This window comes from Oncorhynchus mykiss, chromosome 5, assembly GCF_013265735.2.
Source record: "Oncorhynchus mykiss isolate Arlee chromosome 5, USDA_OmykA_1.1, whole genome shotgun sequence".
Lineage (NCBI taxonomy): Eukaryota > Metazoa > Chordata > Actinopteri > Salmoniformes > Salmonidae > Oncorhynchus > Oncorhynchus mykiss.
The window spans coordinates 78,762,114-78,788,274 of NC_048569.1; the positions used below are offsets into that span (position 1 = coordinate 78,762,114).

The 26,161-nt window shown below is 44.6% G+C and overlaps 1 protein-coding gene across 21 annotated transcripts in view; it reads left to right on the forward strand.

Moving 5' to 3' along the window:
• Positions 1–26,161, forward strand: part of ptprfa (protein tyrosine phosphatase receptor type Fa) — a 399,275-nt gene that overhangs the window by 119,732 nt on the left and 253,382 nt on the right. The window contains exon 1 of one of the 21 annotated variants that reach the window (XM_036978459.1): positions 1,480–1,583. The exons of the other annotated variants lie outside the window; for them this stretch is intronic. The gene's annotated coding sequence lies outside the window, so the exon portion shown is untranslated. Of the gene's footprint in view, positions 1–1,479; positions 1,584–26,161 lie in introns of those variants that run through there. 21 annotated transcript variants of the gene reach the window in all.

Here is a 26,161-nt window from a genome sequence, read left to right on the forward strand (position 1 = left end):
GTCTTGTCTGAAATGACGGCCCCCACCTGGCAGTTGGACACTCCAATTAGTGATGATCCGTCTCATGCTTGTCAATATATGGTCTATCTATGTTATTTTTATGGTCTATCTTTTATAAACTAGTGTTCGTCCCATTCTAAACCACAAAGGAACCTGTTAGTGTTCCTGTAAGGTAGTGAACCCGTGTGGCTATAGAGTGTCTACAGGAGCAGATGCTCGTTTGTGGTTGAGGCTCTCTGAACTCACTCAACTAATTTGCCTAAAGGAAAAATGTTTTTTATTTCCCACGTCTTGACACTAATATTGATATGGAGGTTAGTATCAGTGTATCAGGGAGCCACTCCATCATGTCTCCCCTCTACTTCATTTCCTCTTCAAGTCTGTTGGCTACTGGGGATCCTCTCCATCATGTCTCCCCTCTACTTAATTTCCTCTTCAAGTCTGTTGGCTACTGGGGATCCTCTCCATCATGTCATCTTAATTTCCTCTTCAAGTCTGTTGGCTACTGGGGATCCTCTCCATCATGTCATCTTAATTTCCTCTTCAAGTCTGTTGGCTACTGGGGATCCTCTCCATCATGTCATCTTAATTTCCTCTTCAAGTCTGTTGGCTACTGGGGATCCTCTCCATCATGTCATCTTCATTTCCTCTTCAAGTCTGTTGGCTACTGGGGATCCTCTCTACCATGTCATCTTAATTTCCTCTTCAAGTCTGTTGGCTACTGGGGATCCTCTCTACCATGTCATCTTCATTTCCTCTTCAAGTCTGTTGGCTACTGGGGATCCTCTCTACCATTTCATCTTCATTTCCTCTTCAAGTCTGTTGGCTACTGGGGATCCTCTCCATCATGTCATCTTCATTTCCTCTTCAAGTCTGTTGGCTACTGGGGATCCTCTCCATCATGTCATCTTCATTTCCTCTTCAAGTCTGTTGGCTACTGGGGATCCTCTCTACCATGTCATCTTAATTTCCTCTTCAAGTCTGTTGGCTACTGGGGATCCTCTCCACCATGTCTCCCCTCTACTTCATTTCCTCTTCAAGTCTGTTGGCTACTGGGAATCCTCTCCATCATGTCATCTTCATTTCCTCTTCAAGTCTGTTGGCTACTGGGGATCCTCTCTACCATGTCATCTTAATTTCCTCTCCAAGCCTGTTGCCCACCTCAGCAACAGGAGAGACCTTGATGTATCTTTGAAGTGTTGAATTGAAATGTGATGTGACGGCCCAAACTGTGGGTCGACACACAGTCCGCAACGTAGCCTGAATACCGCGTCTAGTCTGGCTCTACCGGTTCACTGCCCTAACTGGACATCTGTAAGCCCTGGCTATGTCCCAAACGGCACCCTATCCTCTATATAGTGCACTGCTTTTAACCAGAGGGCTAGTGCACTACAAAGGGACTAGGGTGCCATTTGGCATGAATACTAGGCTCCATCCAGAGAGAGGAGGAGGAGTCCTGTCCAGACATGCCCTGTGAATGCAGAGAGAGAAGGCTGTGATGACAGGATTTGTGTCCTGAGAGAAGACAGACATGCTCCATGTTCACTTCACAAGCATTGGCAGATGGCAAGCGTGACAATAAGGTACTGTATGGGGGGAGGGGATGGATTCCTTAAGTGTCTGTGTCATCATTCATGTATGATTCATGTGTCCTGAAAACCTTCTCTGACTTTTCTCACAGTTGATCAAATGACACATGTAGGCAAAGCATTTTAGGCTATTTAAGCTTTATTTGACTATTATTGATAGTTAGCTAGCTACATTTAAGCAGAGCAGAATCATGTATTTGCTTATTGATGATAGCTATAACCAGGAGAGGATTGTGTTAATATAATGCATATAGAATGCAAATATAATGCTGATCCTGGCTATGGACACGTTGAGTGACAGAGTGCCACGGCTGAGCCACAGGCTGAGAGGGACCTGCCTCTGTAATGTGACACATGTCTCCTGGAGTGAGTCCGTGAGAGAATGTGTCACCCAGGCTGTGTGTGTGTCCATGCGTGTGTGTGCTGTGACCCTTCACGTCCCTGCTACGCCCAACCACAGCCTGAAAGACAAGGGGAATTAGCAGAGTTTGAATTTAACAGTGTTTATTAACCCAGTCAAGTGTCCAGCTGTCATTGAAGGATATGTCACCTAAAATGCCATGTTGCCTGGCCCATGGAACTAACAGCTGGCCAATCAAGGACCTAGATTTGGGATTGTCAATTGTTAAATCCACTTCAATCAGTGTAGATAAAGGGCAGGAGTCAGGTAAAATAAAGGATTTTAATTCTTAAGACATTTGAGACATGGATTGTGTATGTGTGCCATTCAGAGGGTGAATTGGCAAGACAAAAGATTTAAGTGCCTTTGAACGGGGTACGATAGTATCTGCCAGACGCACCGGTTTGAGTGTGTCAAGAACTGCAACACTGCTGGGTTTTTCATGCTCAAAAGTTGCCCATGTGTATAAAGAATGGTGCCCCACCACAACTATGGGAAGCATTGGAGTCAACATGGTCTAGCATCCCTGTGGAATGCATTCGACACCTTGTAGAGTCCATGCCCTGAAGAATTGAGGCTGTTCTGAGGGCAAAAAGGGGTGTAATTCAATATTACGAAGGAGTTCCTAATGTACATTCAGTGTACACCTTACCAGGTGTAAATATAAGGCTTGTCACCTTAGCATAAGGGGCAGATTAGGATGTGACACATGAAAGGAAAAACCTTTGTTAGTGATTACAGCATTGCCATAGGGGACAGAATCATATTTGATTTCAACACTTGGCGTGAAACTAAATTGGAATAGATTCCATGTTATCTCATTTCCACATGCACTGTACATTAAAGACATAGCTTTACATGCACACACCAGAAACATACGTCTCCAATCTGTGCTTGTTTCCCAGTACAAACCTGTTTTCACATAAAGTAGGCGTATGTCACAACACACACTAGCAACTCTGTCTAAACAATATGTGCATTGTGTTTCCTTAGTCACCCATCTAATGCTGACAGACTGTTGCCTTATGTAAATCAGCCTTGGAACAGAAGCCCTTAAAGTCTCTCTCTGTGCTGTGTGTGATGTCCCAGCCTTCCTGCACAGCGCTACACTGCAGGTTAAAACCCAGCTCTCTTTGGAGTGGCTCGCCACTGTGACGTTAGCCCTGTTCAACCCTGGTACATTATAATTGCTTCTCTTTTGTTATCAGGCCACATGATCTGGCTTCAACGCTGTTTGTGTTTAATGAATAACAGAAATATAATGTAACACACTGATTTTTTTGGCCCCAACACAACATTGATTTTCCTTGATTTGGTCCCAGTCCTCGCTGTGCTGCTCTGTAGCTCCACATGGCCTTGTTGACTCTGGAGTGTACATCCCAAATGGCCACCTATTATCTACATAGTGCACTACTTTTGACCAGAGCCCTTTGGGCTATGTAGGGAATAGGGTTTCATTTGGGACACCTCCATGGCCTGAGGTTAAATGGTTTATTTTGCTGGGTTCTGTGTTTAAACAGGACAGAGACAGAACAGACTACTAGGTTGCATCTAGTCATTGTAATAACACTGTTTCAGTCCATTCTTCACAATCCACTGACTTGATTACGGTTCCTAGAAAAACATTGGATTCTGGTTCCTTTGATTTGATTATGTTTTTGGTTTTAAAAATTTTATTTTAAAATCCCAGAAGAATACACATGAATGCATTATACATCACTTATTTCAAACTGGTCCTCAAATTCACTTCTTCCTAATTCAGATATCCAGAATTATAATAACAAAAACGAGCGCAGAATGTCTACTCTATTTTCATTAAGAACTTGAATGCATCCAAATTATACTTCTTGTGTTTTTCTAGGGTTTAATTTCTACTTTATCTCATTGTGTAGCTGTTGATCTAAATTTGACTTAATTTCAGAGCCTGAGAGCAATGTAAGTGCTTGGAATAAATTAGTCAGAAAGGTCTCATTATTCACAATAATGTATTAGGACGTCATGATGTCAGACCTGTAGAATTAATCTAGTGATTGATATGATTGGTGATTGATGACTACAGCCACTAATAGTGTTCCGTTAATGTATCAATGCTTTCTGAAGGGCACTTCCTGTTTCTGTGCTCCAGCAGTCAGCTGATTGGCTGACAATTAGTGTTCTAGGTTTTGTCCTAAATGACACTCCATTCCCTATATTCCCTCTGGTCGAAAGTTGTGCACTTTGTAGGGAATAGTATGGCATTTGGGACTACCCAGCAGCCTCTGCGGCATTTGTAACATAAAAGACTATAAACCTGTCCAACAGCTTGTGTCTGTCCGTCTCCCTGAGCTGGTGAGCGGTTCCACTGTCAATCACCCGTCAATGTACATGTGTTCAACAGCCTTTACCAATCCCCTGTCTGATATGGTTGTTTAACTGAAGGCACTTCAGAGTTAGACATTTTCAATGTTGTAGCTATGCACTTCATAGGAAGAAGAAACATATGGAATGGAGAGATATATGTCTCAAATGTATGTTTATTTATTTTCCCTTGTATACTTGAACTGTTTGCACATCGTCACAGTACTGTATATAGACATAATATGACATTTGAAATGTCTCTATTCCTTTGGAACTTTAATGTTTACTATTCATTATTTATTGATTGTTTCACTTTTGTTTATTATCTATTTCACTTGCTTTGACAATGTAAACATGTTTCCCATGCCAATAAGGCCCTTTGAATTGAATTTATAGAAAGATAAAGGGTCGTGCGGGAGAGAGAGATGGAGAGACAGAGAGATAAAGAAATAGATGGAGAGAGACAGAGAGATAAAGAAATAGATAGAGAGAGACAGAGAGATAAAGAAATAGATGGAGAGAGACAGAGAGATAAAGAAATAGATGGAGAGAGACAGAGAGATAAAGAAATAGATGGAGAGAGACAGAGAGATAAAGAAATAGATGGAGAGAGACAGAGAGATAAAGAAATAGATGGAGAGAGACAGAGAGATAAAGAAATAGATGGAGAGAGACAGAGAGATAAAGATATAGATGGAGAGAGACAGAGAGATAAAGAAATAGATGGAGAGAGACAGAGAGATAAAGAAATAGATGGAGAGAGACAGAGCGATAGAGAAACAGATGGAGAGAGACAGAGAGATAGAGAAATAGATGGAGATAGACAGAGCGATAGAGAAACAGATGGAGAGAGATAGAGAGATGGAGAGAGATGGAGAGATAGAGAAATAGATGGAGAGAGAGAGAGATAGAGAAATAGATGGAGAGAGAGATAGAGAAATAGATGGAGAGAGACAGAGAGAGAGAAATAGATGGCGAGAGACAGAGAGATAGAGAAATAGATGGAGAGAGAGAGATAGAGAAATAGATGGAGAGAGACAGAGAGATAGAGAAATAGATGGCGAGAGACAGAGAGATAGAGAAATAGATGGAGAGAGACAAAGAGATAGAGAAATAGATGGCGAGAGACAGAGAAATAGATGGAGAGAGACAGAGAGACAGAGAGATAGAGACAGAGACAGGACATCATGATGGCGGACGGTACTGTAGGTAGAAACCTAACATGTGTCTGAAGAAGCACAATGTTTTGTACACTATGTAGGTAACTGATAGTCTGGGAGTGTGTAAATCCTGTCTGGGCAGCATTGATAGAGGGCCAGAGGGAGAGCTATGAAAGAGAGAGGGAGTGTATGTGAAAGAAAGGAGAGATGAGAAGGGTTGAGCTGTCTTCTTGGGAATACAGGGCTCTGTTAGAGCAACATCTCTCTCATAACCCCGGTCCCATAAAACTGATGTCACTGGCTACTAATAAAAACACTGTTAATTCTGAATTCCTTTTCTTCATCATTTACAGTATCAATTATGTTTTGGGTTAAGTGAATGGTGAATTTAAGCTCTGGCGAATGCAGCAGTAGAAGCAGACTTGATTCTCTTAGTTCAGCTACAAGCATAGAGTCCTGCTCAGAGCCTCAGAGTTCTGGCCCACATCATCTTTGATGCATTTTTCAATGGCTTCACCAATTCTGAACTGCTCTTATCTCTCTGGACTTTGGAGCAGTGTACAGAAAAGGCAATCTGAGACCTAATAAACCAGAGCTCTTAACAGGAAACTGAGGCTGGACTTGCAAAGAGGATGGCAGGAACTCTCCCTCTCTCTGTTTCTCTCTCTGTTTCTCTCTCTCTCTCTCTCTCTCTCTCTCTGTCTCTCTTTCTCTCTCTCTCTCTCTCTCTCTCTCTCTCTCTCTCTCTCTCTCTCTCTCTCTCTCTCTCTCTCTCTCTCTCTCCATCTCTCTCCAACCCTCTCGCTCTCTCTCTCTCTCTTGTCACTCTTGGTTAATTCTCCCTGACACTGTGTAGCTGCATGGGTTTGTTGCTTTCTTGAGTAAAATCACATCTGCATCGAGTTTGCTTAAATTACTTCCTAAAATAGGCACATCTCAAAACAATGTATTCATAGTATGTGCATTTGGACCAATTCCTCTGCTTGAATTGCAATAGGCCCATTTGTTTGATTTGCTCATGATGAGGACCTCTACATTGTTATTGAGAAATCTTTCCACCGTGGCATAAAGGACCAGGATGTTGTAGCTTGTGATTGTAATAGAGGCACTTCAATGACATTGAGCTGCTTATTGCTGTGTTGTCAATGGAGACATTTTAATAGAAACGATCTTGAGGGTCCTCTCCTCTCTGTAATTATTCAAGAGTTCCAAACATAAGATATCATATAGGATATTGTATCTGCAGTTGAGTGTCAGTAGAGTTGTGGGCTGCCTGGCTACGTTTAAAGTGTTCTATATCTTCTGCAGAGTGGTGGGGAGATAGGTCTGTATCCTCCTTGCCTCCCTGCCAGGCAGTCAGGTCGGCTGAGTTAAGATTGCTGGTTCTCCTGGCTTTGTCTAACTATCACGACTGCTGCAGCTTCCCTCACACAGGCACTGCAGGGACACAGGGAGAGAGAAGTAGCTGACCAGTATCTGTTCAGGACTGTGTTTATTAACTCCAGCCAGGATCTCACGTCTTTTATGTTCATTTTTATGCTCTAGTCTTATTGTTTCCATTAGGAGTGAGACACTAATGTTTCCATTAGGAGTGAGACACTAATCATTCAAGCCAGTTGCTTTGTACTAAGGTGTTAAAGTTCACAGTTAGCCATTGTTATGTAAATGAAAGATGAAAAGTATCCAGGGCCTTGCCTTGGCTCCAAGTCAGAACAGGTCCGTTGGAGCCATGGCACAGAGAGACACAGGTGCTGGCCCGCATAGATTGAAGCCTTTTGAGCCTTTTGGGTAAAACACTGAGGTCCCTCTTTTGTCAGGTTCTTCAATGCCTTTTCATATGATCCTATATTCTCAGCTTGTCTCTGCTGCCTTCACACTCACATGAATACTTTGCTGCCAGATGACAGCATTGGCTGTGACTATTTGTTTGTTGCCGGCTTTGACACAACATCCTCGGCCCAGTGTCGGACTGTGAAGAGGCGGCTGCTGGGTCAGTGTCGGGCTGGTGACAGAGGGGGCGAGCGGGGTATAAGTTGTTGCTCCCCTCTCCGTTTTACTGACAGACCAGACAGACCCCGATCTTGATATGCCACCATCTCCTTCCGATCAAAGTCATGATCTGGGTCTCTGTCTTACTAAGCTGTCTGGGGGCAAAGAGAGGTTGAATCCCAAATGGCACCCTATTCTCTGGTCAAAGGTATTGCACTATATAGGGAATAGGGTGCCATTTATAACTGTCACTACCAGCTAGCCGAAGCCCAGCCTCTCCCCACGGTGCCCATTTAGACAGCATGGCTCTCTAAACAAAAGACTGGCAGATCGACGCGCGGCACACATGCACGCACGCGCACACTCACACACACACACTCACACACACACACTCACACACTCACACTCACACACACACACTCACTGTGAGTGCTGTGGCTGCTGCGACTCTCTGTCTCTCTACTGTCTATTTAGAAAGTGGCAGGCTGATATTACTGTCACTGTGTTTTTGTGTTGCTGTTAGAATGGAATGGAATGGCACTCAAATCTCTTTGTGGGGATTAGTGGAAGGGTTGGGTAGGTTACTTTCTAAATATAATCCTGTGTGTTTGGATTACCCCAACTCATTAACGTTACTTTTGGATTACTTTCCCCTTAAGAGGCATTAGAAGAAGACAAAAACAATCCATCAAACATATCTGGTGAGTCATCATAGTGGTCTCTGACTTGTGGTCAGACTCTCACAGGTGGCCACAAACTTAAACTTGTGTATTTTTTCAGTGCTGAATTGAATGTCACCTTGAAAACAGAAAGAATTTAAAGTAATCCAAGAAGTTATCTTTTTGTTTTTCAAAAGTGTCTGTAATCTGATTACAATATTTTAGCTGGTAATATTACTGATTAAATATTAAAAACAATACAGTATTCGCTAACCGTGCAGCTTTTTGTTTTGTCATCTTGATTTCTTGGACACTCTTCATGCAGGAAATTGATCTGTGTCTGTCCTTAATGAATGGGATTGTCAGACACATCTGATGAAGCTGTACCATTATGTGATTAAGCTTCAAGGACAACTGTAAGTGCAGCCTGTCAATATAATTAAATATTACTGTCAGACATCCAATAATCAATCCTGTGACCCGTACCTTTCTAAAGCACACATTATTGATCGTCATGCCTTAAGACAAGCAGATCGCTGTGTGTGTGTGAGTTTGTGTGTGTGTGTGTGTGTGTGTGTGTGTGTGTGTGTGTGTGTGTGTGTGTGTGTGTGTGTGTGTGTGTGTGTGTGTGTGTGTGTGTGTGTGTGTGTGTGCGCGTGTGTGTGTGTGTGTGTGTGCTTCTTCTTGAAAGGCTCAGACGGCCAGGAGTCAGGAATATTGTAAAGAAATTACAATGTACAGATACACATTTCTTACCTCCTTCACTTATACCATGTTGTGTTTGGGGGCTGCTGTACTAATAAAGGGACAGATACATAATAATCAGCCAAACACAACATGACAGCATTTCATTTACAGCAATTGGATTTTATATTACCTTCCATTTTGTTTTAACATTATTCACCCAACACTAGAAGTTGAAGTTGCACTAATGCAATTAAAATGAAGCCATTCCCACTGCAGGCCAATTAGTGTAGTCGTGTCACTTTGCAAGCTTTATGATGTTTGTAAGTTTGAGTTGTTAGTGCATAATGGAATCATTTAAAGCAGAATTAGTGCATGATTTCCAATTATCTTGGAGCCTATGCCATTTTATTACATCAGTATGCAATGTGAGGATAGAGAAGTGTGTGTGTGTGTGTGTGGGTGCGTGCGTGCGTGTGCGCGTGCACATGTGCGTGTGTGTGTGTGTGTCACATATGTACAGCCTGTCCCAGCTAGTTTCCCTAACTCAGCACAACTGCCAAGTATTTACAATGAATGCATAATGAAATGAAAGATGTGTTGCACTCTAGGCAGTCTTTGCCAAACATTAAACATTTCTGCTAATATTGTGTCACAGTCGCTTTTTAGTTGTCACTTGATTTGCAGCAGCTAATAGCATTAGTGTTCAGAGTAAAGCTCCAGCAGATTATAAATCTTAGGCTGCGTCTCCAATGGCACCTTATTCCCTAAACAGTGCACTACCTTTGGTCAGGGCCCATAGGACGCAGGTCAAATGATGTGCACTGTTTATGAACTAGAGTGCCATTTGGGACATAGACGTATTTGTAATTCATGCTATTTCTGGTAGTTCACTTCATTCAGAGTGCAAAATACGTATATAATTACTCAGCCATCCTGCTTGCTACTATATCAACATGGAACAGGAGCTAGGTTTCTATCCAATTGGCAACAGATCTTCATGTGACTATTAGAAAATCTGCATAAAGAAAATCTGAGCATTTTCCCATCAGTGGTGTGTTTCCACCAAACTGACTGGTTCAGGATAAAAGTCAGTGGGTGATGACGTAGTGCACACTAAATGTTATTTTTCACTTACGTTTTAATGTACTGAATAAAGTCAGGGTGTGACTAGGGTGGTGTAAGGGTTTTCCTGTGGTGAAGGAGAGGCGGACCAAAACGCAGCGTGATTATATTGATTCATGTTTAATGAAAAACGATAAACACGAACACTACAAAACAACAAACGTGGAAAACCAAAAACAGCCCTATCTGGTGCAAAACACAGAGACAGGAACAATCACCCACAAACACACAGTGAAACCCAGGCTACCTAAATATGATTCTCAATCAGAGACAACTAATGACACCTGCCTCTGATTGAGAACCATACTAGGCCGAAACATAGAAATACCCAAAACCTAGAAAAACAAAGGTGCGGACTCCGGCCGCAAAACCTTGACCTATAGGGGAGGGTCTGGGTGGGCGTCTGTCCGCGGTGGCGGCTCTGGCGCGGGACGCGGACCCCACTTCACTATTGTCTTAGTCCGCCTCATTGTCCGCCTCCGTGGCTCTCTAACCATGGCAACCCCTCTCAATGACCCCACTGGACAGAGGGGCAGCTCGGGACAGTAGGGCGGCTGCTCGGGACAGAGGGGCGGCTGCTCGGGACAGAGGGGCGGCTGCTCGGGACAGAGGGGCGGCTGCTCGGGGCTGAGGGGCTCTGGCGCCTCTGGGCTGAGGGGCTCTGGCGCCTCTGGGCTGAGGGGCTCTGGCGGCCCCTGGCTGACTGGCGGCACTGGCGGCCCCTGGCTGACTGGCGGCCCCTGACTGACTGGCGGCACTGGCGGCCCCTGGCTGACTGGCGGCACTGGCGGCCCCTGGCTGAGTGGCGGCACTGGCGGCCCCTGGCTGAGTGCCGGCCCCTGGCTGAGTGGCGGCACTGGCGGCCCCTGGCTGAGTGGCGGCACTGGCGGCCCCTGGCTGACTGGCGGCTCCTTGCAGACGGGCGGCTCCTTGCAGACGGGCGGCTCAGGCGGCTCAGGCGGCTCAGGCGGCGCTGGGCAGACGGGCGGCTCAGGCGGCGCTGGGCAGACGGGCGGCTCAGGCGGCGTTGGGCAGACGGACGGCTCAGGCGGCGCTGGGCAGACGGGCGGCTCAGGCGGTGCTGGGCAGAAGGGCGGCTCAGATGGCGCTGGGCAGACGGGTAGCTCAGATGGCGCTGGGCAGACGGGAAGCTCCGGCAACGCTGGAGAGGAAGGCTCTGGCAGCGCTGGAGTGAGTAGCTCTGGTGCCTCTGGAATGAGGAGCGGGAGCTCTGGTAGCGCTGAACAGGCGGGAGACTCCGGCTGCGCTGGAGAGGAGGAAGGCTCTGGCAGCGCTGGAGAGGCGGGAGACTCCGACAGCGCTGGAGAGGAGGAAGGCTCCGGCAGCGCTGGACAGGCGGTTGCCCCTGTAAGGATGAGCCGGAGAGACAGCCTGGTGCGGGGGGCTGCCACCGGAGGGCTGGTGCGTGGAGGTGGTGACGGATAGACCGGGCCGTGCAGGCGCACTGGAGCTCTTGAGCACCGAGCCTGCCCAAACTTACCCGGTTGAATGGTCCCGGTCGCCCTGCCAGTGCGGCGAGGTGGAATAGCCCGCACTGGGCTATGCAGGCGAACCGGGGACACCGTGCGCAAGGCTGGTGCCATGTAAGCCGGCCCAAGGAGACGCACTGGAGACCAGATGCGTAGAGCCGGCTTCATGGCACTTGGCTCGATGCCCACTCTAGCCCGGCCGATACGCGGAGCTGGAATGTACCGCATCGGGCTATGCACCCGCACTGGGGACACCGTGCACTTCACAGCATAACACGGTGCCTGCCCGGTCTCTCCAGCCCCCCGGTAAGCACAGGAAGTTGGCGCAGGTCTACTACCTGGCTTCGCCGCACTTCCTGTGTGCCCCCCCAATCCCCAATACATTTTTGGGGCTGACTCTCGGGCTTCCATCCACGCCGCCGTGCTGCCTCCTCATACCAGCGCCTCTCCGCCTTCACCGCCTCCAGCTCTTCTTTGGGGCGGCGATATTCTCCAGGCTGTGCCCAGGGTCCTTTACCATCCAACTCATCCTCCCATGTCCATTCCTGTTTTCGCTGCTGTTGCTGTTGCCCGTTACCACGCCGCTTGGTCCTGTTGTGGTGGGTGATTCTGTAAGGGTTTTCCTGTGGTGAAGGAGAGGCGGACCAAAACGCAGCGTGGTTATATTGATTCATGTTTAATGAAAAACGATAAACACGAACACTACAAAACAATAAACGTGGAAAACCAAAAAACAGCCCTATCTGGTGCAAAACACAGAGACAGGAACAATCACCCACAAACACATAGTGAAACCCAGGCTACCTAAGTATGATTCTCAATCAGAGACTACTGACACCTGCCTCTGATTGAGAACCATACTAGGCCGAAACATAGAAATACCCAAAACCTAGAAAAACAAACATAGACTGCCCACCCAACTCACGCCCTGACCATACTAAATAAATACAAAACAAAGGAAATAAAGGTCAGAACGTGACAGGTGGGCAATCTATGTTTTCTATTTCTTTGTTGGCCGGGTATGGTTCCCAATCAGAGGAAGCTGTCTATCGTTGTCTAGCCAGCCTTTTTCCACCTGTAGTTTGTGGGATCTTGTTTTTGGTACTGTGCTGTTTAGCCCTACTAGATGTCACGTGACCTTTGGTTTTGTATTTGTTGTTTTTTCGGTGTTCATTTAATAAATTAAAATGTACGCCTACCACGCTGCACCTTGGTCCGATCCTTCCATCGACGAGCGTAACAATATCATTGTGTGACTCCAAGTTTACTTTGGTATGATGGTTATTATATCAATATTTACGCATAAAGGTGTTTCCACCTACATTGCTCGCATCATTTATTTGACCGACACAAAAAGATCCACCATGTCGAACGAACAAATTATCTGTTGGCATTTATACAATTCTACCGAAACTACCTGTTTCCATCTCAGCTGTCGTGATTTGTTTTTATACGGTATGACTTTACTGGCATAAAAACTGTGGATGGAAACGTGGTTAGTGTGTAGTGTTTTGGCACCTGTACTGTAGGGCTGGAAAGGACTGGTTACTCATGACTGTTAATTTATGGGCTACTTGTACCTGTGCAACCACTTCTTTAGGTGTGAATTGTTACCACTCACATCCTTCCTAATTTGGCTTTAAGTTTTGAACATGCATACATTTCTCACCGTTGTGTAGTGCTTTGGAAGCCTACCTTTTGCTGCAGCTTGCTCTTTGTACATTTTTCAGGTTATAATCTTTCTCATAATATGACTATCCCTCCAGCTAACCTCATTCTCTCCAATCTTTTCTTTTGATATCTGACTCTGATCAATTATCCCTCACCCTCCTTCCCTATGTATAGGGGTTATTAGGATGTACAGAAAAAACATATTTAAAATGTAAAATATCCTCCAATACATTAGCTCACAGAGAAGCTGCAGCAACCTTAGCATGTAATCAAATACATGGAGGCAACGTCATCTTTCATATCCATTTTGGGGTCACTTTAGAGAAACTCCATCTCCCTTATTGCTCTGCATAAAAGTGTGTACAATTAGAGTTTTCAGTGGATTTAGGGACCGACAGAATGCTCTGAGATTGGAACTCCAAATAAGTTCCAAACAGTGACCAAATGACTTTGACCTGATCACACACATGGAACTCCATTGAATCACATTAGATTCACAGTCAGGCCTACAGTAGTGTGACAGTCAAGCCTACAGTAGTGTGACAGTCAGGCCTACGGTAATGTGACAGTTAGGCCTACAGTAGTGTGACAGTCAAGCCTACAGTAGTGTGACAGTCAGGCCTACGGTAATGTGACAGTTAGGCCTACAGTAGTGTGACAGTCAGGCCTACGGTAATGTGACAGTTAGGCCTACAGTAGTGTGACAGTCAGGCCTACGGTAATGTGACAGTTAGGCCTACAGTAGTTTGACAGTCTGGCCTACAGTAGTGTGACAGTCAAGCCTAAAGTAGTGTGATAGTCAAGCCTACAGAAGTGTGAGAGTCAAGCCTACAGTAGTTTGACAGTCAGGACTACAGTAGTGTGATAGTCAAGCCTACAGTAGTGTGACAGTCAGGCCTACAGTAGTTTGACAGTCAGGACTACAGTAGTGTGATAGTCAAGCCTACAGTAGTGTGACAGTCAGGCCTACAGTAGTGTGACAGTCAAGCCTACAGTAGTGTGACAGTCAGGCCTACAGTAATGTGACAGTTAGGCCTACAGTAATGTGACAGTCAGGCCTACAGTAGAGTGACAGTCAGGCCTACAGTAGTGTGACAGTCAGGCCTACAGTAGTGTGACAGTTAGGCCTACAGTAGAGGGACTGCTACTGGATCTATTACTGCAAAAGTCTGGCCCTAATATATGCAGACTTGTCTCCCTCCCCACTTTGCCAGTTCAAAGTCCATCCCAGCCCTGGTTGGTTGACCTCAAGAGGTAGCTTAGTATGCCGACCCTATCCCCTCCTCTGTCTGTCTGTCCAGTGTCCACAGTCCTAGTCCCAGTTTATTAAGAATGGGACGGTGTGAGAGCGATCCGAGGGTATTGTTAAGGCAGGTATTGATCCACTTTGGCACTGCTCAGCTGGACAGCGTGAGAGGAAGAGATCAAATGGCCATCAAATGGCTGTGACAATCGTCACAAGGAGACCAGCCGGTGCACCCAGGACACGGACCCAGACTACAGCCCAAACAGCACCTTATTCTTTAATAGTGCACTACTTTTGACAAGAGCCCCATGTAAGAAAAAGGGTGCTGTTTGGGTCATAGACTCAGACTGCTGTCTGTAGGCACTCAGTGTATCCTAGAATCACCTGTTAATGAATCCCCTCTGAGCCTCTCTCTTTCCCTCCCTTCATCACTCTCTCCCTCTCTGTGACTGTCTGTCCCTCTCTCCCTCCCTCCCTCTCTCTTTCCTCCTCCCTGCTTCGCCCTTATTAGTGTAATCGCACCATTAACTTGTGTGAGATACTTTGCACTGGGGGCAAAGGTATTTCAGAAATCTTTTATGACCGCTGAAGCTCGTTTTCAGTCTGTGTCAGCTTGGCAGTGCAGTGTGTTGTGATAGCATGTCCTCCGAGGCTCGTCTGTTCACTCCCATAATACCTGGAGGTAACTCAGGGGGCTGCTCTCCACAGCTGTGCCCCAAATGGCACTCTATTCCCTATTGGTTCTGGTCAAAAGTAGCGCACTGTTAAGGAATAGGGGGCCATTTAGGATGCATTTCAGAGTCTCTCTCTGCTCTAGTAATTAGCCACTGTGGTGTAGAGAAGAAGTGCTTAACTGGACCTGATTCCTACTGGTCCCAATGGACTCGTAAGGCACATAATCCAGCCAGCTCGACAGCCACAGTCACACCACAGTGGCTCCAGCTCCCTGCTCCACACTTCACTAAAAGTCAACTTCTTTATCCTCACACTTTATCTGTGGCGTTAAAAGCTATTACTCAGAAAAATCCTCTTTGTAGATTTTTGCGCTATTCTACACCCAGAGACCTCTCTATAGCTGTGGTGACGAGGCTTAGGCTGTGTCCCAAAAGGCACCATATTCCCTATATAGCGCACTACATTTGACCAGTGCCCTATAGACCCCATAGGATGTCATTTGGGATGCTGCCTTAGCCTTTTATTGAAACCATGGTGAATAGTGTTTGCTCATGTGGTTTTTCAATATGCTAGTTTAAAATGTTTTTTTTATCCTTTCAAAAAATGAATTGATTCAAGTCACTAAACTTCCACATCTCAGATCTCTTGTGCCCTAGAGTCAAATGTTTTATGATTTAAACATTTTGCAACCAAAGTGTTTCAGCTACTTTTATTAACAGTAAAAGGGCTATGATTTTATCTGTCAGGTGTATCTTCATGAATATGTGTTCCAGGCCTCCATGGTGCTATTGATCCTTCAGGCAATAGTAAAGTCTTAGCTCTGCTTCTGTTTCACATTCTAATGTGAAAACACAGATTCATTTAGGGTGTTATTATGCAGTGATACTGTTAAATTATGTATGCAATGTGCAGAGCTGTAGCTAATTGTTTCAATGTTTTTGTAAGGAGTGAAAACAAGGTTAAACACCATATCCAAAAACAGTTTTTTTTCTGGATAAAAATGGGGCTTATGTGGTGGGCGTGGGCATGGCCAAGGGTTTGGCCAATTGTGCGGTTGCTGACTGAAAATGTTAAAGTCCCTCCTGTTGGCCACAGTGACAAAATGCTGTTTTAAACCTACTTTCCTGCAATTCTACACATTTTGCCGTATGGCGCAGATACAATTGTGCAGTTTTTAAGCACATTTCCTGCAATTCTACACATTTTACCATGGTTTATGCTATCTGAGTGATGCAAACATTAAAACAAATCAATGGGGGCCCCATGATAGCCCCATGATTGACTATAGCTCAGCCTTCAACATCATAGTACCCTCCAAGCTTATTATTAAGCTCGGGGCCCTGGGTCTGAACCCCACCCTGTGCACCTGGGTCCTGGACTTCCTGACTGGCTGCCCCCAGTTGTTGAAGGTAGGAAACAACACCGCCACTTTGCTGATCCTCAACACAGGGGCCCCACAAGGGTGTGTGCTCAGCCCCCTCGTGTACTCCCTGTTCACCCATGACTGCGTGGCCACTCACGCCTCCAACTCAGTCATCAAGTTTGCAGAAGACACTACAACAACAAAAGTAGTAGGTTTGATTACCAACAATGACGAGACAGCCCACAGGGAGGAGGTGAGGGCTCTGGCGGAGTGGTGCCAGGAAAATAACCTCTCCCTCAACGTCAACAAAACACAGGAGCTGATCGTGGACTTCAGGAAACAGCAGAGGGAGCACCCCCCTATCCACATCGACAGGATCATCATCGACAAGCTTCAAGTTCCTCTGCGTACACATCACTGACAATCTGAAATTGTCCACCCACGCAGACAGTGTGGCGCCTCTTCAACCTCAGGAGGCTGAAGAAATTCAGCCATGGCCCCTAAGACCCTCAGAAACTTTTACAGATGCACAATTGAGAGCATCCTGATAGGCTGTATCACCGCCTGGTATGGCAACTGAACCCCCACAACCACAGGGCTCTCCAGAGGGTAGTGGGGTCTGCCCAACGCAACACAGTGGGCCACTGCCTGCCCTCCAGGACAGATACAGCACCTGATGTCAAAAAAAGATAATCTAGGATATTAACCACCAGAAGGCGAGGTCAGTACAGGTGCAACAAAGCTGGGACCAAGAGACTGAAAAACAGCTTCTATCTCAAGGCTATCAGATGGTTAAATAGCCATCACTAGCCAGCTACCACCTGGTTTCTCAACCCTGCACCTTAGAGGCTGCTGTCCTATATACATAGACATGGAATCACTGGTCACTTTAATAATGGAACAATAGTCACTTTAATAATGTTTACATACAGCTTTACTCATCTCATATGTATACCGTGTTCTATTCTACTGTGTTTTAGTCAATGCCACTCCGACATTTCTTGTTATAATATTTATACATTATTTTATTCGTTCCTTGGTGTCCACATCAACAACAAACTATAATGGTCCAAATACACCAAGACAGTCGTGAAGAGGGCACGACAAAGCCTATTCCCTCTCAGGAAACTAAAAAGATGTGGCATGGGTCCTGAGATACTCAAAAGGTTCTACAGCTGCAACATCGAGAGCATCGTGACTGGTTGCATCACTGCCTGGTACGGCAACTGCTCGGCATCTGACCAAAAGGCACTACAGAGGGTAGTGCGAACGGCTCAGTACATCACTGGGGCTAAGCTGCCTGCCATCCAGGACCTTTACACCAGGCGGTGTCAGAGGAAGGCCCTAAAAATTGTCAAAGACCCCAGCCACCCCAGTCATAGACTGTTCTCTCTACTACCGCATGGCAAGCGGTGCCAGAGTGCCAAGTCTAGGACAAAAAGGCCTAGACTTTCTTCTACTGTTTGGACAAAGGCAGCCTAAAAAAAGGGCCACCTAATACTTTTCTATGCAGAAAAAAAACCTGCAAAAACACACATCCCAATACAGTAAACCTAGTGTAATGACACAGTAGTACATTAAACCTAGTGTGTTGACACAGTAGTACTTTAAACCTAGTGTGTTGACACAGTAGTACTTTAAGCCTAGTGTAATGACACAGTAGTACATTAAACCTAGTGTGTTGACACAGTAGTACTTTAAGCCTAGTGTAATGACACAGTAGTACATTAAACCTAGTGTGTTGACACAGTAGTACTTTAAGCCTAGTGTAATGACACAGTAGTACATTAAACCTAGTGTGTTGACACAGTAGTACTTTAAGCCTAGTGTAATGACACAGTAGTACATTAAACCGAGTGTGTTGACACAGTAGTACTTTAAGCCTAGTGTAATGACACAGTAGTACATTAAACCTAGTGTAATGACACAGTAGTACTTTAAGCCTAGTGTAATGACACAGTAGTATATTAAACCTAGTGTAATGACACAGTAGTATATTAAACCTAGTGTAATGACACAGTAGTATATTAAACCTAGTGTAATGACACAGTAGTATATTAAACCTAGTGTGTTGACACAGTAGTACATTAAACCTAGTGTAATGACACAGTAGTACATTAAACCTAGTGTAATGACGCAGTAGTATATTAAACCTAGTGTAATGACACAGTAGTACATTAAACCTAGTGTAATGACACAGTATTACATTAAACCTAGTGTGTTGACACAGTAGTACATTAAACCTAGTGTAATGACACAGTATTACATTAAACCTAGTGTGTTGACACAGTAGTACATTAAACCTAGTGTAATGACACAGTAGTACTTTAAGCCTAGTGTAATGACACAGTAGTATATTAAACCTAGTGTAATGCCACAGTATTACATTAAACCTAGTGTAATGACACAGTAGTACATTAAGCCTAGTGTAATGACACAGTAGTACATTAAACCTAGTGTAATGACACAGTAGTACATTAATCCTAGTGTAATGACACAGTAGTACATTAAACCTAGTGTAATGACACAGTAGCACATTCAACCTAGTTTAATGACACAGTAGTACATTAAACCTAGTGTAATGACACAGTAGTACTTTAAGCCTAGTGTAATGACACAGTAGTATATTAAACCTAGTGTAATGCCACAGTATTACATTAAACCTAGTGTAATGACACAGTAGTACATTAAGCCTAGTGTAATGACACAGTAGTACATTAAACCTAGTGTAATGACACAGTAGTACATTAATCCTAGTGTAATGACACAGTAGTACATTAAACCTAGTGTAATGACACAGTAGTACATTAAACCTAGTGTAATGACACAGTAGTACATTTAACATAGTGTGTAGGGGTGTAGAAATCCCCATTGACTGAGGATGAGCGGTCACCATTTAATTAACCGAGCATTATGTAGAAATGACATTGAATACAATCATAAACACATTTATCAATCTGACTCCAATATTATGTGAATAAATGCAACAAGCCCTGTGTGTCTCTAAATGATCCAGCAAGATAGCGAGTCATGCGTTACCACTTGACTATAATTCAATTTGACATGTCAAACTAGCACCGTTATGCAATTATTAAGAGACTAGATGCAAATAGCTAATCCTGGCGACCAATGTTATAGCATTCATTTGACGCAAGCAGATCAGAAACGTCAAGGTGTAAGCATGTATAGTGTAAATAACAACTACCAATAGAACTATTAAATTGTAAGCTTATAGTCAAAGAATGACTCTGTAAAATGAGGAATGTATTTACTTAAACTTATAGAATTCATTAGTCACAAAATAATTAACACTCAAACAATTCATACATGATACATTACAGACTACTCAGAGTAAATTAATAGTCGACTGATAGGCAGACTTAACGTGGTTACACGTGTCTTCATTTAAGAATAATGTCTTTGAGAAAACTGTGTAGTGCACACAGGAGCTTGCTAACAAGTTCTCAAAGTCCTTTTAACCAAATTCAAGCAGAAACTCACACCCAACCTGAATTAACATTTCTTTGCACTAAAAAGAAAACACAGGAATACACACCCAGATTATAATCAACTTCATTTAAATGATAGGATTGTGCCTGTCTCACTCCAACTTTGAACTATCCAACGAACAAAATAACAGTTTCCCTGTAACAACAAAGACATAGCTGTCACGCCCTGGCCTTAGTTATCTTTGTTTTCTTTATTATTTTGGTTAGGTCGGGGTGTGATATGGGGGATGTATGGTTTTTGTTGCTTCTAGGGCGTTTGTACTGTCTAGGGGTTTTTGTAGATTTATGGGGTTGTGTTCATTCTAGGTGTTTATGTAAGTCTATGGTTGCCTAGATTGGTTCTCAATCAGAGGGAGGTGTTTATCGTTGTCTCTGATTGGGAACCATATTTAGGCAGCCATGTTCTTTGGGTATTTTGTGGGTGATTGTTTCCTGTGTCAGTGTTTGTGCCACACGGAACTGTTTCGGTTAGTTCACGTTTAGTTTCTCTTATTAAAAATCATGGACACCTACCACGCTGCGTATTGGTTCGATCCTTGTTTCACCTCTTCAGAGGAAGAGGAGGAAATCTGCTGTGACAATAGCACTTACAGTATAATGAAACATATCAACATTCATAGCTCTTTATGAACTCATGAAACAATCTAAACATGACTATTTAATTCGCACAGAAACATTCATTTAGTTTCATCTGTCTTGACGCTTCCAACGGTGTCCGTGCTCCCAGTGTTCTATGGTAATGTTCCTCCCCAGAGAAAGACACAGAGAAGGTGTGTTTGACCCCTGTTATAGCCCACATATGGTCAGCCATCCAAACAATGTCATTAAACGTGATTGAGATCACGCTGGGCCTCAGCGCCTCCAAATCACCAGTATCACCTTCTCTCATTCTTCCACAGCAAGTGTAATGAAGGATAGAAGCTGTAAATGTTTCATAGGACAGCTATGGACCCACCATGTTTCTCACTGTGTGACTTTAGGAGTTTCAGACGCTCACGCTCAACCTCTTGAGGGTTGGTCACACACTCATGATCAAGCTGAAGGTCATTCTTGTTGTGCATTACAGAATGGACCGGATTTTAGGGAGACTGCAATTAGGCGTCTGACTCATACTAGTAGGTTAGAGAAAGTGTGTGTGTGCGTTTGCCATGCTGTCGTCCATTCAGATTACGCCTGCGGGGGTCTCTCTATAAAACAGAAAGCGCCACACAAATACCAGACTGAGCTGTGGGTGAAAATACACCTCCCACACCTGCTTAGATCTTTGCAATGCTAAATGAGGTTTCACTGTCGTAGAGAGCCAGTAGACTGTGTAGGAGAACCCAGCTAAATGAGGTTTCACTGTAGTAGACAGCCAGTAGACTGTGTAGGAGAACCCAGCTAAATGAGGTTTCACTGTAGTAGAGAGCCAGTAGACTGTGTAGGAGAACCCAGCTAAATGAGGTTTCACTTTAGTAGAGAGCCAGTAGACTGTGTAGGAGAACCCAGCTAAATGAGGTTTCACTGTAGTAGACAGCCAGTAGACTGTGTAGGAGAACCCAGCTAAATGAGGTTTCACTGTAGTAGAGAGCCAGTAGACTGTGTAGGAGAACCCAGCTAAATGAGGTTTCACTGTAGTAGACAGCCAGTAGACTGTGTAGGAGAACCCAGCTAAATGAGGTTTCACTGTAGTAGAGAGCCAGTAGACTGTGTAGGAGAACCCAGCTAAATGAGGTTTCACTGTAGTAGACAGCCAGTAGACTGTGTAGGAGAACCCAGCTAAATGAGGTTTCACTGTAGTAGACAGCCAGTAGACTGTGTAGGAGAACCCAGCTAAATGAGGTTTCACTGTAGTAGACAGCCAGTAGACTGTGTAGGAGAACCCAGCTAAATGAGGTTTCACTGTAGTAGAGAGCCAGTAGACTGTGTAGGAGAACCCAGCTAAATGAGGTTTCACTGTAGTAGACAGCCAGTAGACTGTGTAGGAGAACCCAGCTAAATGAGGTTTCACTGTAGTAGACAGCCAATAGACTGTGTAGGAGAACCCAGATAAATGAGGTTTCACTGTAGTAGACAGCCAGTAGACTGTGTAGGAGAACCCAGCTAAATGAGGTTTCACTGTAGTAGACAGCCAGTAGACTGTGTAGGAGAACCCAGCTAAATGGGGTTTCACTGTAGTAGACAGCCAGTAGACTGTGTAGGAGAACCCAGCTAAATGAGGTTTCACTGTAGTAGAGAGCCAGTAGACTGTGTAGGAGAACCCAGCTAAATGTAGTAGTGCTGAGGGATCTCAGATACTATAGTGTTTCACCAAATCATCCTCCTTTTTCTGTGTAGTGGGGGATGAGACTTTCCCCCCTCTAGAGATGGTTTGTCCTCAATGGTGCCCCTCTCTGAAGAATCCTTGCTCCAGGGACCAGGGATAAATAGAGAGATAGGTGAGCGAGAGAGAGAGAGAGAGAGAGAGAGAGAGAGAGAGAGAGAGAGGAAAGAGAGAGAGGAAAGAGAGAGAGGAAAGAGAGAGAGGAAAGAGAAAGAGGAGTGAGAGGATAGCGAGAGAGTGAGAGAGAGAGAGGTTCTCCTTCTTCCAGAGAAGTCACATCCTCCCAACCCTGCACCGTCTGCTGGGAGAAGATATCAGTCCCCCCAAAGAGCATTCAGCTGTAAACACGCTTGACTTTGACTCTCTCGACCCACCAATCCTCACAGGGTGTCATTGAGACAAAGCAACGAAGCAGACAGGAAACTCCCAAGAGTTAGTTGATTTAAATAAATAAAAAATCCTGGTGTTGGACTGATATTTGATACTCTAAGTAATTGTAGGGGGGGTGTTGTGTCGTCTGAGTTGTGTCAGTTGTTCTGTTGTTTGTAGACTTCAACAGTGTCTCGTGTTTGACTGATGCTGTGTAGTAGTTTGAGGGAGTTGCAGATTTAGACCTTATTGTTTGGACATTTGACCTCTGATTTGACCTCGTTGAACAGGGTAGAAAAACAGGTCAGCGATCTTACGTAGAAGCTGAGAGGTAGTAGAGTATCTCTCAAAGCTTTTCACCACAGCCCAATCCAGGTCAATGGCTCATTCAACTTTCGCTTTAAGGGATTTGAATAAAAAGAATGAAGAGTAATGGTACTCTGTCAAATAATGTTGGCAGGATTAAAGAAGTGTTTTCCCTACGAACCCCTTCAGATATCACCCAACCTGTTCGTATTGTCACTGGTGTGTTTCATTGGCTTCATTGAACTTATGAGTATGAAATGGCAGCTCTGTGAGATTCAGATGTATTGTGTATCGAAGTGCAGTGTTAAGTATGATGTATTGAAATGTAAACGTTGTTAATGTGTGTGTGTGTGTGTGTGTGTGTGTGGGTGTGTGGGTGTGGCTGTGTGCGTGTGGCTATCATTTCCCTGAAAGCCTCTAAAGCACTCCAACATCACGGGTCTAGGAAGGTAGCCTTTATGTGGAGTGACTGAGTATGCTTGTTTGTCTCTCCTCGTCACTGAAGAACGCCTCTATTTTCAAACCCGTAGAGATGGTTCTCTAAACCTGGGTTATGTTCATTAGGGCACAATGGAAAACAATCCTAATCTTCATGTTGTTCATTTTGAGACTTTGTTTGTTGAAGCTTCACTGGAGAAAACAACATGCAAAGTATGAAATAATAATGTCAGTTCCAGCAAGTCGCAGTCAGGCAATGTATGTTTCATGAGTCTGTTTGCCGAGATGGGTGAAAGTTAGAGGTGTTATTGAATCAATGAAGTCTCAGATGAAAGTGATGACTCCCTAGCTAGCTGTGATCAGTGATCAGGTTTGATGCAGTGGCACCATCTTGTTCGGAGACACAATAGAGATGATTTGGAGCAGAGAGCACTGTTGCCGTTGATGCCGTGAGATACTTTCAACCAAACTCTTTGTCCTCCCATTGCCTTCATCTCAGAGTGAGCCGGCAAAATGCACGTCACGATTCAAAGTTTCAAAGATGTGTTTGTTCTGTAATTGCTGAAGTTTTTGCCAGAACCGTGGGAATAAGGGAAAAGAGAGGGAGAGAAAGAGAGAGAAAGAGAGAGAGAGAGAAGCTCACATGCAAGTCATATTTTGCCTTTCTTCTTGTTATGAACATGTTCTTTGTAAGTTACTGTCTGTCAAGTCAAATGATATGCAGTTATTCAGGCTGAAAGTGACTGATGTAGGCCTAAACAATGTCTCTCTCCTCAATTCAATTATAGGTTTTCCACAAAGATGACAACACTTTCTTCAAATTAATGGCTTAAGAGTGGCAGTACATTCACCTCCCACTATCTGGCTGTATCTCCATGAAAGGCAGCATTCACCCAAAAAAATGTTTTCTGTATTTTTTGGGTTGAGGAAGCAGGGAAATTAGGGACAAATACAACCCTGCCCGGCTACTACACTGTTCCCCTTTTTGTGTGAGTAGGGAGGTAGAAGGGAGTGGTTAGGACAAGCCTGAGTGGTTGCAGCTTGCCCCACCTCCACCTCCGCTCTGAACACACACACACACACACACACACACACACACACACACACACACACACACACACACACACACACACACACACACACACATACTGATGAGGAATCAGTGGAGTTGTGAGCTGGGTGCCGTAGCGCCTCGGTGCAGGCTTTCCGTTCCAGGTGAATGATTCCCTGTAATAACATGGGAATAAGCCGGGATAAATGGAGAGCACCGAGGCGTTAGTCATTTTCCTTCACCGTCGTGAAGACATTTAGAGCTGCTGTATGGGGCTGGCATGGCAGTGGCACCAAGGAGAATACGTCACAAATGGCATCCTATTCTCTATTTAGTGAGCTACTGTTGACAGGGGCCAATAGGGATTTAAGAGTTAAACCTTCCTGGTTGTCTCTGCCTTGGACAGGCATCAAACAGAGATTGGCTGTACCTATGGCAGGCTTGGCAGCACAGCAGCCATTGTAGTTCATGTTTGGCTCTGTCTATCTGAGACAAATGGGAGGATAATGACATAACTGGCTTGCATAAGCATGGTGCCTTTTGTGATTTGCTGTCCATTTGTGAGAGGGAGGTGCTCAACTGTTAGCATGCTGAAGATGACTAATTTGTGTGTGTATGTGTGTGTGGGTCTGTGTGTGTGTGTGGGGGGGGGAGGGGGGGGGGTCTATGTGTGTGGGTGTGTGTTTGTTTGTGTGTGTGAGAGACTGTGAGACTTTAATCATCAGAGAGACTGTGGGACTTTAACCAACAGAGAGACTGTGGGACTTTAACCAGCAGAGAGACTGTGGGACTTTAACCAACAGAGAGACGGTGGGACTTTAACCATCAGAGAGACTGTGGGACTTTAACCAACAGAGAGACGGTGGGACTTTAACCATCAGAGAGACTGTGGGACTTTAACCATCAGAGAGACTGTGGGACTTTAACCATCAGAGAGACTGTGGGTCTTTAACCAACAGAGAGACTGTGGGACTTTAACCTTCAGAGAGACTGTGGGACTTTAACCATCAGAGAGACTGACTAACAATTCCAAAACTACTGTCTTGTACACAGTGTAAGGGGATAAAGAATATGTACATAAGGATATATGAATGAGTGATGATACAGAGCAGCATAGGCAAGATACAGTAGATGGTATTGAGTACAGTATATACATATGAGATGAGTATGTAAACAAAGTGGCATAGTTAAAGTGGCTAGTGATACATGTATTACATAAGGATACAGTCGATGATATAGAGTACAGTATATACGTCTGCATATGAGATGAATAATGTAGGGTAAGTAACATTATATAAGGTAGCATTGTTTAAAGTGGCTAGTGATATATTTACATAATTTCCCATCAATTCCCATTATTAATGTGGCTGGAGTTGAGTCAGTGTCAGTGTGTTGGCAGCAGCCACTCAATGTTAGTGGTGGCTGTTTAACAGTCTGATAGCCTTGAGATAGAAGCTGTTTTTCAGTCTCTCGGTCCCAGCTTTGATACACCTGTAATGACCTCGCCTTCTGGATGATAGCGGGGTGAACAGGCAGTGGCTCGGGTGGTTGATGTCCTTGATGATCTTTATGGCCTTCCTGTGACATCGGGTGGTGTAGGTGTCCTGGAGGGCAGGTAGTTTGCCCCCGGTGATGCGTTGTGCAGATCTCACTACCCTCTGGAGAGCCTTACGGTTGAGGGTGGAGCAGTTGCCGTACCAGGCGGTGATACAGCCCGCCAGGATGCTCTCGATTGTGCATCTGTAGAAGTTTGTAAGTGCTTTTGGTGACAAGCCGAATTTCTTCAGCCTCCTGAGGT